The sequence below is a fragment of the Coloeus monedula genome (genome assembly GCF_965178545.1).
Source record: "Coloeus monedula genome assembly, chromosome: 2".
NCBI classification, from domain to species: Eukaryota; Metazoa; Chordata; class Aves; order Passeriformes; family Corvidae; genus Coloeus; species Coloeus monedula.
Window position 1 is genome coordinate 66814193 of NC_138782.1, and position 12834 is coordinate 66827026.

Genomic DNA, 12834 nt, shown 5'->3' on the forward strand with positions numbered 1-12834 from the left:
AGGTATTTTCATGTACCTAGAAACAAGCATTTAAAAAAAAAGTTACATGGGTGTGGTCCAAAGCACAGTGAAATCTATAAAAGTCAACTGCATCTCAAAGACATAACTTCCTCACTGCTAGAGTTCAGATTCTTACTGTGGAAAAAGAATATAAACAATAACAGTAGATAAAAGTATGTATTTATATAGGAACACAAATACATTTGCAAATATCTTGTACACTTGCAGGCAAGTTCATCAATGATGCCCATCTCTAAGAAGGGCCAGAAGGAAGATCTGGGGAACTACAGGTCTGTCAGCCTGAACTGAGTGCCAGGGAAGGTCGTGGAGCAGATCAGATTGAGTGCCCTCCTGTGGTATGTGCAAGCCAGCTAGAGGATCAGGCCCAGTCAGTACGGACTACTTGACCAACCTGATCTCCTTCTATGACAAAGCAGCCCAGTTAGCTGATGCAGGAAAGGTTGGCTTGGATCAGAAATCCTGTGGCCAGAAGGACCAGGGCAGTGACCCCTGTTCCTCAGCTCTGGTGAGGCTGCACCTTGAATCCTGTGTTCGGTTTTCAACCCATCATTACTAGAAAGACATTGAGGCACTGAAGAGAGTCCAGAGAAGGGCAATGAAGCTGGTGAAGGGTCTGGAGCACAAGTCCTGTGAGGAGTGGCTAAGGGAGCTGGGGGTGTTTAGTCTGGAGAAAAGGAGGCTCAGGGGAGACCTTACCACTCTCTACCACTGCCTGAAAGGAGGCTGTATCCAGGTAGGGGTCAGCCTCTTCCCAGGTAATGAGCAATACAACAAGACAAAATGGCCTCAAGTTGCACCAGGGGAGGTTTATATTGGATATGAGAAGAAATTTCTCCATCAAAGGAGTTGTCAAGCATTGGGACAGGCTGCCCAGGGAAAGGTGGAGTCACCATTCCAGGAGGTATTTTAAAGACGTGTAGATGTGGCACTTAGGGACATGATTTAGTGGTGGACTTGGCAGTGCTGGGTTAAGGGTTGGACTCAATGATCTCAAAGATCTTTTACAACCTATAGAGGTCTATGATTCATTCTTCAACAGCAGTAGAGTCACATACAAGAATCTTCAGATAGTGGTTATTTAATGTAAGTCTATATGCATCATAAATATTAAAAAAGAAGAAACAAACCACTTTCTCATGGAAGAAAATCTGATTAAGCAAATCTTTAATCTACGAGGTTCTGAGTGACTAAAATATATTTTTTATCTTCTGCAAGATTTTCAGTAAAAAATTAGCACCATGAGAAAAATGGGTGTTCATGCTGTAGACAATACAAATGGCTCCTGCCTTTTCTCACAGTAAAAACACTGAAAGAATGTTTTTGGACAGAATGTTTCCAGCACAGAGCTTCAAACTAACTTTTTACTTTTCCTCTGTTGAATATAAAACAAAAATTAAAAGTAGCAATGAGAAAAAAAAACCTCATAAGGAAACTTTTTGTCCTCAGCAGCACCTTTTCACTCAGAATTTTAGCTGTGGAAGAAGAGGCAAGAACAAAGGTTTATTGGGCATGTGAATCAGGTCAAATGATTTGCTCCCAAATATTTCTTCATGTATTTTTATTCAGTCTTTTCTACACTGGATGTCTATTTTCCAGGGTTTCATTACTGTAAACCTGTTCAAAATATTACAAAATCCATACCATTTCCACAGAGAGTATGAGCAGGGACTTTGAAGAGAGACACGTGCTCTGCAGGACGGCAGGTACCTAGGGAGATCATCTCTGTGCCCACGCCCCTGGATTCGATGGCAACACTTGGCCAGCTGGAAAAGTCACCTCGCTTCAGAGACCTGCAGCTGACATCCAGAAAGCTGCACTGTGGTGACAGCCAGGCTCGAGCCCTCCCCTGCACACACACAAGGTCTGCTGCCTCCCAGCTCTTGGGAAGGCTTGTTAGCCTGGGCCCCAAGGGTTGCCTCATGCAGGCCAAAAACTAAACAGCCAAGTATCGCAGGCTGCTGCCGGGCACCCTGCATTCCCATGAGAAACTCGCAAAGTCGGATGAACTGCGTCACAGCAGCCTGCAAAGAGGAGGCCTGGTTTAAAAATACTGCCTGGTGCAGATTTCCCAGGCCATATATAGTTCACACATCTCACAGTAGCAGGAAGGAGCTGCAAAGACACACAGAAACACAGAGAAGGAAGAAAGCAATGAGAGACACGACTGCCAGCGTGCAACAAAAACAGGTTAAAAATAGCCTGGGCTGCAACAGCTCCCTCCTATCCCGGGAGTGTGGGGGCCACTGGTCCTCCCTGGCCTCTCTGGCCTGTCTCTCAGCTGCCTATTTTCTGCCAGGAGGAAAGGGCAGGAAGGAAATTTTCAGTTCTTGTAGGCAGAAGAAGAGAAAATGACAGCCCTGTTTGTTTTGACAGTGGACAGGCTCCTCTGGGCTTGCACAGACACCTGGCCAGCGCTGTAAGATCCCCTGCCTGAGGGGCAGGCTGAGGGCATGTGAACAGCACAGGCTTGGAATGCCTCTCTCACATCCCCCAGCAGCAGCAGGCATAACCCCACGGGTGCCATGCTGCTGAGATGAGGTGCCAGGAGAGGAACACAGCCTGCACCTTGATAAGGGCTTTGAAACAAGTCTCATCTTCCACCCACCACCCTTTGCGCATTGAGCCCTGTTATGGAGGCAAGCTAAGCTGGTCAAGCCTACTCCAGTAAAATAAATAAAAACAACAAACACTTGTTCTGCCCATCACTTCTTCTCCTCCAAAGCCATTGCAAAGGGAAAGCAGCCATGTGCCAAACAGGGTTATCTATCTGCAAGAATCTTCTCCATCACCTTCTTCTAGCCCAGTCCCTTGAAGGGAAACCAGGAATATGATGGTGTGTGCCATCCAGGCCAGGGTGCGTGACTCTAGACTCCTGGAATCTCCTTGCTTGTTGAGATTTCCAGTGGCCACGTGAGCACTGCCTGACCTGTGGCTTGTGTGGGAAGAAAGATATGTTGGTATGTCTCCAGAGGCCAGGCAATTCCTCATGGGGCCAGTTTTAATTTGAGGGCTAGGGTTTCTTTCTTTTATTCCTGGTCACTTGCATCTTGCAGACCTGGCTGCCTCAGCTGCAAACAACTTCTGTCAACTCCTAGATGCCGACACGAGGCACTGAGAGGGGTCCAAGCCAGAAGTCCAGATTCCAAACATCCCTGAACTTTAGTGAAGTTCAAATCAGAGCACACATCTTTAGTGAGAAGAGGAAAGCTGTAACATGATCCTAGCCCTGGGCAATAGAGGTAACACTCCAGTGTGGTCTGAAGGTGACTTCCAGAATATGTGGTGTGGAGCAAAGCAGGGAAGGAGAGGGAAAAGCAAGAAGGCATTTTTCATATGTTAAAAAAAAAGCTCTGGTGGGGAACTGGGTGTCTGCTGTCTGTGAGAGGGTGAGAAAGGTTGCTGACAGAGTAAAGGGGGTTAAGAGAGGTGGATAAACTCTGAATGGAATAAGGAGTGATACCAAAGAGCCCTGTAGGCTGTCAGAGAGGTGTCTGTTAAGGAGCAGAAAAACCAAGAATGCCAGCATCCAGGGAGAAGCCCATCATAGCACATCTGCATATCTGTGAGATCTTGAGACTACAGATGCATTCAGGCTCATACACATCTCTGCAGTGCTCTCTGCCTGCCTTTCATATGGATCAAAATCCTCCTAATGCCTCACCTCCAGCTCTGTTTGCAAGGAAAAACGCTTCAGTGAGAAGGGCAGGGCTGGGCACTGGTTGTGCCCTTGTCAGGGACTGTGAGCAGCATCAGCCTCTCTGCATGCTGCCAGCAGCATCCATACCAGTGTGGGCAGTGTGGACTTTTGCCTCTGGAGCACAAGAAGCTGCATTCTGCTCCTCCAGCTCTCCATTGGCTTGTGCCTCAGTTTAACACTTGGGCTTGCAAGAATCCAAGCTGGGCACTAACCACATCAGGGTGCAGAAATAGAGATGCCTTTTTCACTCCACATCAAAATATGGGCTCTCTGATCCTTATTCCTAGAAAGGCTCCCTGGATGGCCACAGAGAAGCAGCAAGCAGCCTAACTGGGTTCCCCATATGCTATATCAGTGTGCTGGGTGTGATGAGATACACCAGCCTCTGTACATCAGAGGAACAAATTTTACCCTGAATTTAGAGGGTGCCAGTCTGCAGGATTGGGAAACCATCCCCATCAGATTACACAGGATTAAGGTTTAAGGTCAGAGCAGTGCACAGTTTAAGGCAATAGCAGCTCAGGCCTTGTTTGAAGGAAGGTGAGATGACAACCCCAAATGTGACCATGCATGCAAGGGTGTGTGTGCACGGAAGGGTGACTCTGTGTGTGCCACGCCTCTCCCATGGGCCACCGGAACAAACTCCTTGTCTGTATCTAACCTCCCTTCAGCCAGCTGATGGTGACTGGTAGATGGCTTTTGTGCCATGCTGTCGCACCAGCCATAATGGGTAAAGGGTTGCTTCCTGGCTCTCACTTCCTCAGTTGATGAATGACACCACTAATTAACTGACAGTAACGTGGAGCTATTCTTGGCCATAGGTGGATCTTACTGCAGTCATACTGGTTGTGGATAATGTAACTTATTACCCTGTGAGACACTTTGGGATACAGTGAGAAGGCCACTTGGAAAGTGCCAAAGCAGTAATCCAAGTCAGAATTCTCCCAGCAAGGTAATATGTTCCATACTTGCTCTGCCTCTGAGAAATAAAGCATCAAAGTTGCATTGGCTCTGGTGGAATGCTGTGAAGGTTTCCAAACACATTGGTGGAAATAGAGGACTACTGTGCTCAAGAGGTGGGTCCCTCTTTGGAGCAAAAGAAGTGCAAGGCATTTATTTTTTTCTTAAAGCAGCTCTGAAGACAGAAATCCCACATGGTGGAAAGGCAGTTGTGCGCCAAAGGGAAGTGCTGTGCTGTGGGCAGGCGGGCAGCACAGCACGGGGTCACGCCATCTGGCCCCTGTTAGGGCTGGAGCTGTACTCCAGCTGAACTCTACCAAATTAGCTGTACATGATGCTGCATTCCCTCCTTTCTCGGAGGATCAAAGTAGCTGGATCCAGTCCCAGCTTTCTGCAGATAAGCAGGTCACAGGACTAGTTCGCACCTCTATGCTGCTTGTAATACACCATGTTACAGATTCCTCTGGATTTCCTAGTTTGTGCCCATATATGCTACATACTGCTGGTCACATTTTTTTTTTCTTTGGTCCTGAGCTAATCTAGGGACCTGGGATAATTCTAGAGCCTCTTCCCAGTATACAGCTCTCTGGCAGTGCTACATCAGATTATAAACTATTACCACAGTTCTTGCCCAAATACTTTTTACATTTTCTTGTTTCACCTAAAAAGTTAATTATTTTCTTCAAAAGGCTTCTTCCACCAGCACAGCAGCATGAGGGCAGGAACAGGAGCTCAGCAGCCTGGCTTGGATTAAACCCTTGCTGAATGGTGGAGAGAGAAAGAGAGAAAGACAAGACTATCTGGTTTGGTAAGCTGCGAGGCATCCCTAATGCCTAAGAAAAATGCATGTGAAGAAGAGGGGGGAGGGGGGAGATAGCAGTAATTGGAAATCTATTTCACTTGTATAAAAGTGCTAATTAGTTGTTTATCTGCAGGCACACTGCTGGATTCACAAAGGCACACACAAGTTACAGCGATTAATTACCAGCAGGGCCTGGAAGATTGTTTCCATAACTCAAATTTGTGATCAAGCAGCAGCAATGGGTGATTCAAAAGCAAACAGCAGAACATGTACATACATATTCTTCTTTAAAAAAATAATGTGGTTTTGTCTCATAGGATGGGGTGATAAATTTATTGTAATTTTAATCATTGCTATTGTTTAAGCAACAGATATATATCCAATATGCAAGTGGTACCTTTGGAGCAAGTAATTATTTTTTACCTATGTAGTTTATCTGTCAGTAGAAGGAGACACAGGTTGAAACTATGCAAGAATTTATGTCAAATTTGAAAAGAGTTTTGGATGAAAAAATAGAACTAAAATTGAGAAGAAAATATTTTCAGAAAGATTTATTTAAATTTTGAATGATAGTTTGTGACCTGGTATTCCTATTTTAATTTTAAAAATGAAAACAAAAGACTGATTTGTCCAGATTACTCTGTTGATTTGAAGAGTATTTTTTTCCAGTTCTCACACTCAGTATAACGGTGATTGATAGCACATGCTCCCAGTGTCCATCCTCTCCTGAACATAAAAAGCTTTTAAAGACCAAATAAAGGAGAAATTTAAACAGAGGCATCCTATGAGCAAACAAAAATACATGAAAATGCTTTGGATAAAGAATTTACCTATTTATCAAAATGCTTTGGATAAAATATTTAACTATTTTATTTCACTTGTCAAAAATACTTTGATTATGATAATAGAACAGCACTGAATTAAACTCACACAATTCCAGTGGTATTGGAAGCATCCTGAAGATTTTGGCTCGGGATCCTTTTTTTACAATGTGTTTTTGAGACTATCTGATACTGGAGCAGTGAATATCATTTCCTTAATGAAAGTGCTTTTCATAATTATTTTGGTAGGCTATTTTTGACAAGTTCACTTAATTGAAAATTATTTCCAAAGAGTGTATTTTAAAAGTGGCACATTTGTATTTTCTTGTTGCAAGAAGTTCAAGTCATGAAAATATTTAGTATTAAAAATTACTCATGACTGCTTTAGCAGAATAATTTTTGTCCAGGAGTCTGTTTAAGACAAAGTTTGAGGGTTGTCCAGCCTGTCTCAGCTGTGTTCCTCACAGACAGTGACTGTGGCATTTTCTGTGCTCTGCTGGGTGGCCAAAAAACACCTGTAAACAAGATTTTGGAGACACCATTTCCAACCCTTCATTGAAACTCCCATTTCCATGTTTTGTAGGTCACAAAAGATCCTTTTTTTTTTTTTTTTTTCCAGGGATACTGCAGCCAAGAAGCCAACAGAAAGCTTTGCTGAAGTGTTTACATGCAGAAAAGAGAAAAAAACCCCAGCAGAATAAAGTGCAAGCCGACGCCAACAAACTGTATTTGGTACAGTACAGCCTGTTGCTCACAGCTGCATTCAGCGGGGAAGAAAACATTTTGCTGGGTCCAAGGACTCCCTGCACAGGAATGGGCTCCCCGCAGGGATGATGCACAGTGCCGCACAAGCACTTCACTGGACACAAGTGAAATACAGGATCAGATGGCAGCTGCTCAGTGTTGGTCTCCCCTTTTAATGTGCATGTGGTAAGTCACAAATTCAAAGCAAAAAGTTGCACGAAATGGAGCTGTAACTTTATAGCTAAACCTGTAATTGAGCATCTTGGCCATCAGCCACCAAACGTCCAACTAATCTGTCTAAAAAAAAAAGAGTTCATATTTCAAAAATGAAAAGTTAAAATCCAAGAGAGCAGCCCTTAATTACCAAGCAATGACCACAAAAAACGCCCCAAAACCCAAATTCAATTACCTGAAATATTATTGCTTGGTAGTACTTTAGTCTTCTAATTTGGACATTAAAACATTCCTTAGTAAGAACAGGGAAGGGCGAGACCAACACTTTTTCCTTTGCCAACAAACTGAGTTTTGCAGCTTTTGTTGAGCAAAACACTTTTTAAATTTCAGATTAATATCTACTTAGACCACTTACCTTATAACATAGCTGCCAGGAGTTAAGTTATGAGGGAACAGGAAATTGAAAAAAAAAAAAAATTGAAAAAAAAATTGAAGAAAAAAGAAAACTGAAATTAAAAAAAAATTCAAATAAATATTCGATCATGGGAAATAAGCTTTCTGGCTTTTTGATAAAGGAATAATTTCTCTTTCATCTTTCTGCACATGCTTATTATTTTTAAAATTTTTATATCAAAATGTTCACAAGAGGAAGTCAAGTAACACTAATGAATAATGGACATACTCCAGTGTAAAAAAACCCCCTAAAATATTTATGAAATTGAGTATTGGGGGGGGATTTATATTTATCCCTTGGACTTTCAAAAAATACCCAAAACTTACCATTACTAGAGTCACCATCCATATCAGGCAAGGTAAAAAGCTTCCAGCTGTGAACAAAGGCTGAGTAAAAAGTTGTTACTAAATTAACAGAGCCAAATTTCAGTCAACCAAGTAGAAGACTCCCCTTTCTACCAGTCAGTTTAGACAACCAGTTCTCTCTAGCTCAAAAGCCATCTGCATGTCTTTAAGTTGTCATATTTGGTTTGATTGAAATGCTCACATAGAAAAAGAAAATACAGAACTGTGAGAGATCAAGGATCTTACTGACAAACTTTGTAAAAATCAAACCTTCTAACAAAAAAAAAAGCTTCTAGACAAAGAAGCCAGTAGACAAACGTTTTATTGGGGTAGCTTTTGTTGCGAATTGTGGATTGCTCAGTTTACAGGTTTACCAGTTTACAAAGGCCACCCAGCTACGTTATCCAAGACAATCACAGATTTCGCCCCAATGATTTTATTACATGCTTCTTTTGTGTAATTAATTTGAATGACCCTCCTAACAGTCAAAAAGCAGTGAATATTTTTCATGTGGAATCATCGTGCCAGCATCACTGTCATCCTCCTAAAGTCACTGCACTGACCTGTCAGTGCCCTGCACTGGAACACTTTTGCACAGCAGTCTGTCAGGGTGCCTTGCACAGGGGTAATTGCAACTTCCAGCAATAATGAATTGCTTTCTTCAGTCTTCATATGTGTGCTGTGCTGTGCTGCTTTCACACACAGAGAGCTCTCTGGCAGGGATCTCACTCCTCTGCTTGTGAAAACATTCAGTAATTTTACACTTAGCAAAACAATTAAAAACTAAATACATAATTCTCACAGAGCAGATACACAACTCCACCTGGGAAGGCATATATGGATGACGTCTGCCAATGCTCTTGGCCAAAAAGCCAAACTGAGATACACACTTCATTAAAAAGTGTGTCTTCTGTTTAGATATGCCCACACAACCCACAAATTCATTAAAAACTTGCATTAAAACATAAAATATATTCAAGATCAAGTGTCCAAATTAAGTCTTTCTTAAAAAAAAACCCAAAAAAACCCAGAAACTCTCTAAATATTTGCCTTATCTAAAGAATCATGGTTTAAAAGGCAGGTAAGGCAGGTAAGTTAAAATCAGTATTTTTCTGCACAGAAGAAATTCAGGTTGATATTGCAGTATTAGATTTCCCATATGAAAAATACAGGATATGAAAAGCTGTGGTACCTCAGAAGACAATTTGTAATACTGAAAAATTCCTGGGAACTTCAATGGTACATGGCTGCAGGTTTTAGCTTTAAAAATTTTTGTGGATTTATGATCCACTTGCAAAGAAACAGTAAAGTTGTGGGTGTAAAGGATCACTTAATAAAATCCTTGTGTAAATTTGTACATATAACTGAAGAATGTGGAGTCAGCAAAGCAAAAACTGGAAATGTTAACATCCTCATTTTAGTGTATCCTTTTTTTTTCACTTAAACAGCTGCTAATGGGAAGTTCCTCTCCTTTTAAGGGTGGTACAAAGGGATGATATTTTGTTACTGAAGATGACAAAGAGAGGTTGCAGAGTCTTCATCCTTGGAGATAGTATAGACATGGTCCTGGATCACCTGTCCTCTCTGACCCTGCTTGGGCCGGGCAGTCAGACCAGATGATCTCCAGAGGTCCCTTCCAACCTCAGCCATTCTGTGATTCCATGATCTTCACTAACAAGAATGATATGTGATGTTGCAAGAATGTGCAACTAATCACTTACAACTGAATATTGTGCATGTGATGTGCAATAAAAAGGAAGCTAAGTATTTTTAACAAGAACCTCCCCCCCCCCATCCCCAAAGAGATAACTGGGATAGTTTAAGCAATACTTACTTATTAAATTCTGATTTCCTAAGAAGTGTCTTTCAGTTGAAGGCCTGAATGTATTTTAAATGCTGTAAGACTAAAGAAAATTTTTTCTTGCCTAAGTTCTCTAAGTCTTTATTTGATGACGAGTAGACAAAACAAATTGATGGTCCATCATGGCATACATGATCTCACATGTAACAGGCAACAAAATAGCCACTGCTCACCCCTACTCTTCTCTGTGTGTTTTACGAGGAAGGAATCCACAACAAAAGGAAGTGAACTTGTCTTTAGAAAGTTTCTATCTCAATCATCAATGGGGCCTTTCCTTTTTCCTGGCTAGTGAATCTGTGTAAGATCAAAACCACAGCATTTGTTTTTCAGTGCATGCCTTTTTTTGTGCTTTCTCAAGAATGCTCATCCAGTCTTTGCTCCTCTAATCCAGTTACATTCTTTGTATTGGCAAAGAGCATAAAGCAGGGAGAAGTGGCAGGGTTTCGAATGCATGGTCATTCTTACCAAATTTACTGTGCACTCTATATACTCCATCCCTCTGTTTCTTCCTTGCCCATCTCCTGGCCAAGAGGTTGGTTCTCTCCAACAGCCCCAAAGTGGCTCCCCACAGCTTGCATGCAATGGCAACCACTCACCTTCACATCAGTGGTTGAGCAAAGGCACAGTCATTCCCAGCAAACTGTGCCTAAAAGGAAAAGGGTTGCTGATACAAATTTGAGGTGTAACAAGAGGCGCTTCTGGGTTAAGAAATATTGGGTGGCTGTAAATAAAAGGTTAACTTGTCCTACCTCTTGGTGACTGTAATATTTTACCCCCTTCATAGCGCCCATAGTTTGCAACTGTATTTGGCAAAAGCTTATCTTCCACAGTCTGAATGTGGAAGAGATTTGTTTATTATGTTCATTATTATGGGATTAGACCGTAGAGACCACCTGCTGTAACTATGATGTGAAATGAGGAATGTGTGAAGATTTACTGCTTGTTGTCTAAATGCAGCTTGGAAATATATCTCCTACAGGAATAAATTTGCTTCTCAACTTAAAAAGTATAGCATACAGCTTGCTTCGGGATAGAGGAAAATCAACATAGCAGAAAATCCCCGTGTTGACACACTCAGGTTGGTGCCACTGTTCTGATCTAATCAGAAAAGGAAATTACTTACAACAGACCTACAAGCAGGGGTCAGCAGCCTCTGTGAATTAGCAGCCAGGGGTGTTCAAGGCTTGGGCTCAGTTCTCATGGTGGCATTTAGTCACATCTATAGCACCTTCTCAGACTGCCAGCTTGTTAGAAATAATAGAGCCAGAGATCAAATTAAGATGAAAAAGGTTACAGTGGAAGCCAAGAAAGGCTGGTTTCCTCCTTCCTGCTAAACTGCTGATGACAAACTGCTTTATTCCCTCATGGGTTTCTGTTCTTCCCCAACAAAAGATCATGCACTCTCATTCATCTTTGTAGATCTCTCATGTGTTGCCTTCTACAAGTGCTTCATGATCCACCGATCCACCTTCTGATTACAGCTGTCTCTTGCCACAAAAGAAACTGCTGATAATCCCCAGGAGAGCTTGTGGGGCAAAGACAAAACTGCAGGTGGGCAGCATTGCACACATAGCAAATTTTGGGAAGGTGGGTCTGAGTGCTGGGATGCAAGTATTCCCTTCATCCATATTTGGGGTGGAGAGTAAAGACACACACACTTTAGCCTCATCACAGGGCACTCTGATCCACCACCTGTCCGTGTAAATGGGGGACCAGGACCCGGGGAATACTGCTGTGCTCTCTGGCAAGCCATTGCTGTGCCCCATGGGGATGCTAGCTCCTCCTTACGGTAGGGCAGGATGCCAGAGACTCAGTGAAACCATATCAAGGTCTTTTCCAACCCAAATGATTCTGCGATTCTATATGGAGACAGTCAAACACAAACTGAGCCATCTGAGAGAGGAAGCAAATCTGGCATGGCTTCCCCATGCGCCACGTCCTTCACAGGCTGGTTCAGAGGCAGGGACAAATTTAAGGAGTGGTGTCAGGGAATATGAAAACCCTCACATTTTCTGCTGTCAGAGCTCATTAGGATTTTACCAACAAGCCTACTTGCAGCAATAGCATCTCAGCAGCATAGTGAGACACAGTATCAGCCCCAAAAACTGCTGAGGGCTGGGTGCCCCCTGGGCCACCCAACCCCCTCACAGCTACATCAAAGCTGTGAGTTCTCCCCAGAACTTATTCGTGAGTTTTCTTTAGAGTCTGCCCAGCTGAAAAGTACAGTGGCATTAAATTGTATGTGCAATTACTTTTTTTTCAAACAAACAAAGCCTCCAAGCCTGACAGGCAAGGGCAGGGATGGGATTAGGCAAACATCCTACACAGACGGTTCCCTTTTCTGTCTGTCAGCTTGTAAGTGCTTTCTCTTCTGGAACTATACAGTACTAACTGAGCCGGAAACAGCTATTTAAAAAGTGATTATAGTGTGACATTTTTGTTTGACCTAACATCAAGCCATGTGCAGCTTAAATGTCAGCAAAGCTATTTACTATAGGGACAGACAGGCCCTAGCATGCTTAAATCTACCCAGCGTCTTAAAAGTGGTTGCTGTCTGCACTCAGTGCACATGAATGACACCGAAGCCAAGATGTAAAGTATAGTGCTCTGTAAGCTGCGCTGATTGACTAATGTGCTGGGTGGCACATTGCATTCAGCAAGAGGCTCCCAGGGAGGAAGGCAAAATAATGGATAATTAAAGTCAATCTCAGGTTAGAAAGCACAGGCCCATGCAAAAGGTTCCCTTGGATTAGCAAAGAGCATGCCTATGGCTGGTGTGTTTTGTTCAGGGATGTCTGAAGGGCTCAAATATTTGGACAAAAATAGCAAAGCAGAATTTTTTTATTGGTGTAGGAGCCGTATCGGTCGCATGAGAGAGGAGGGAGTGCAGCCCCCAGCTGTGGCCAGCGACCCTGCCCTTAGGAGACCCCTTAAAGCCCCTGCAGTGAAGCGCTGT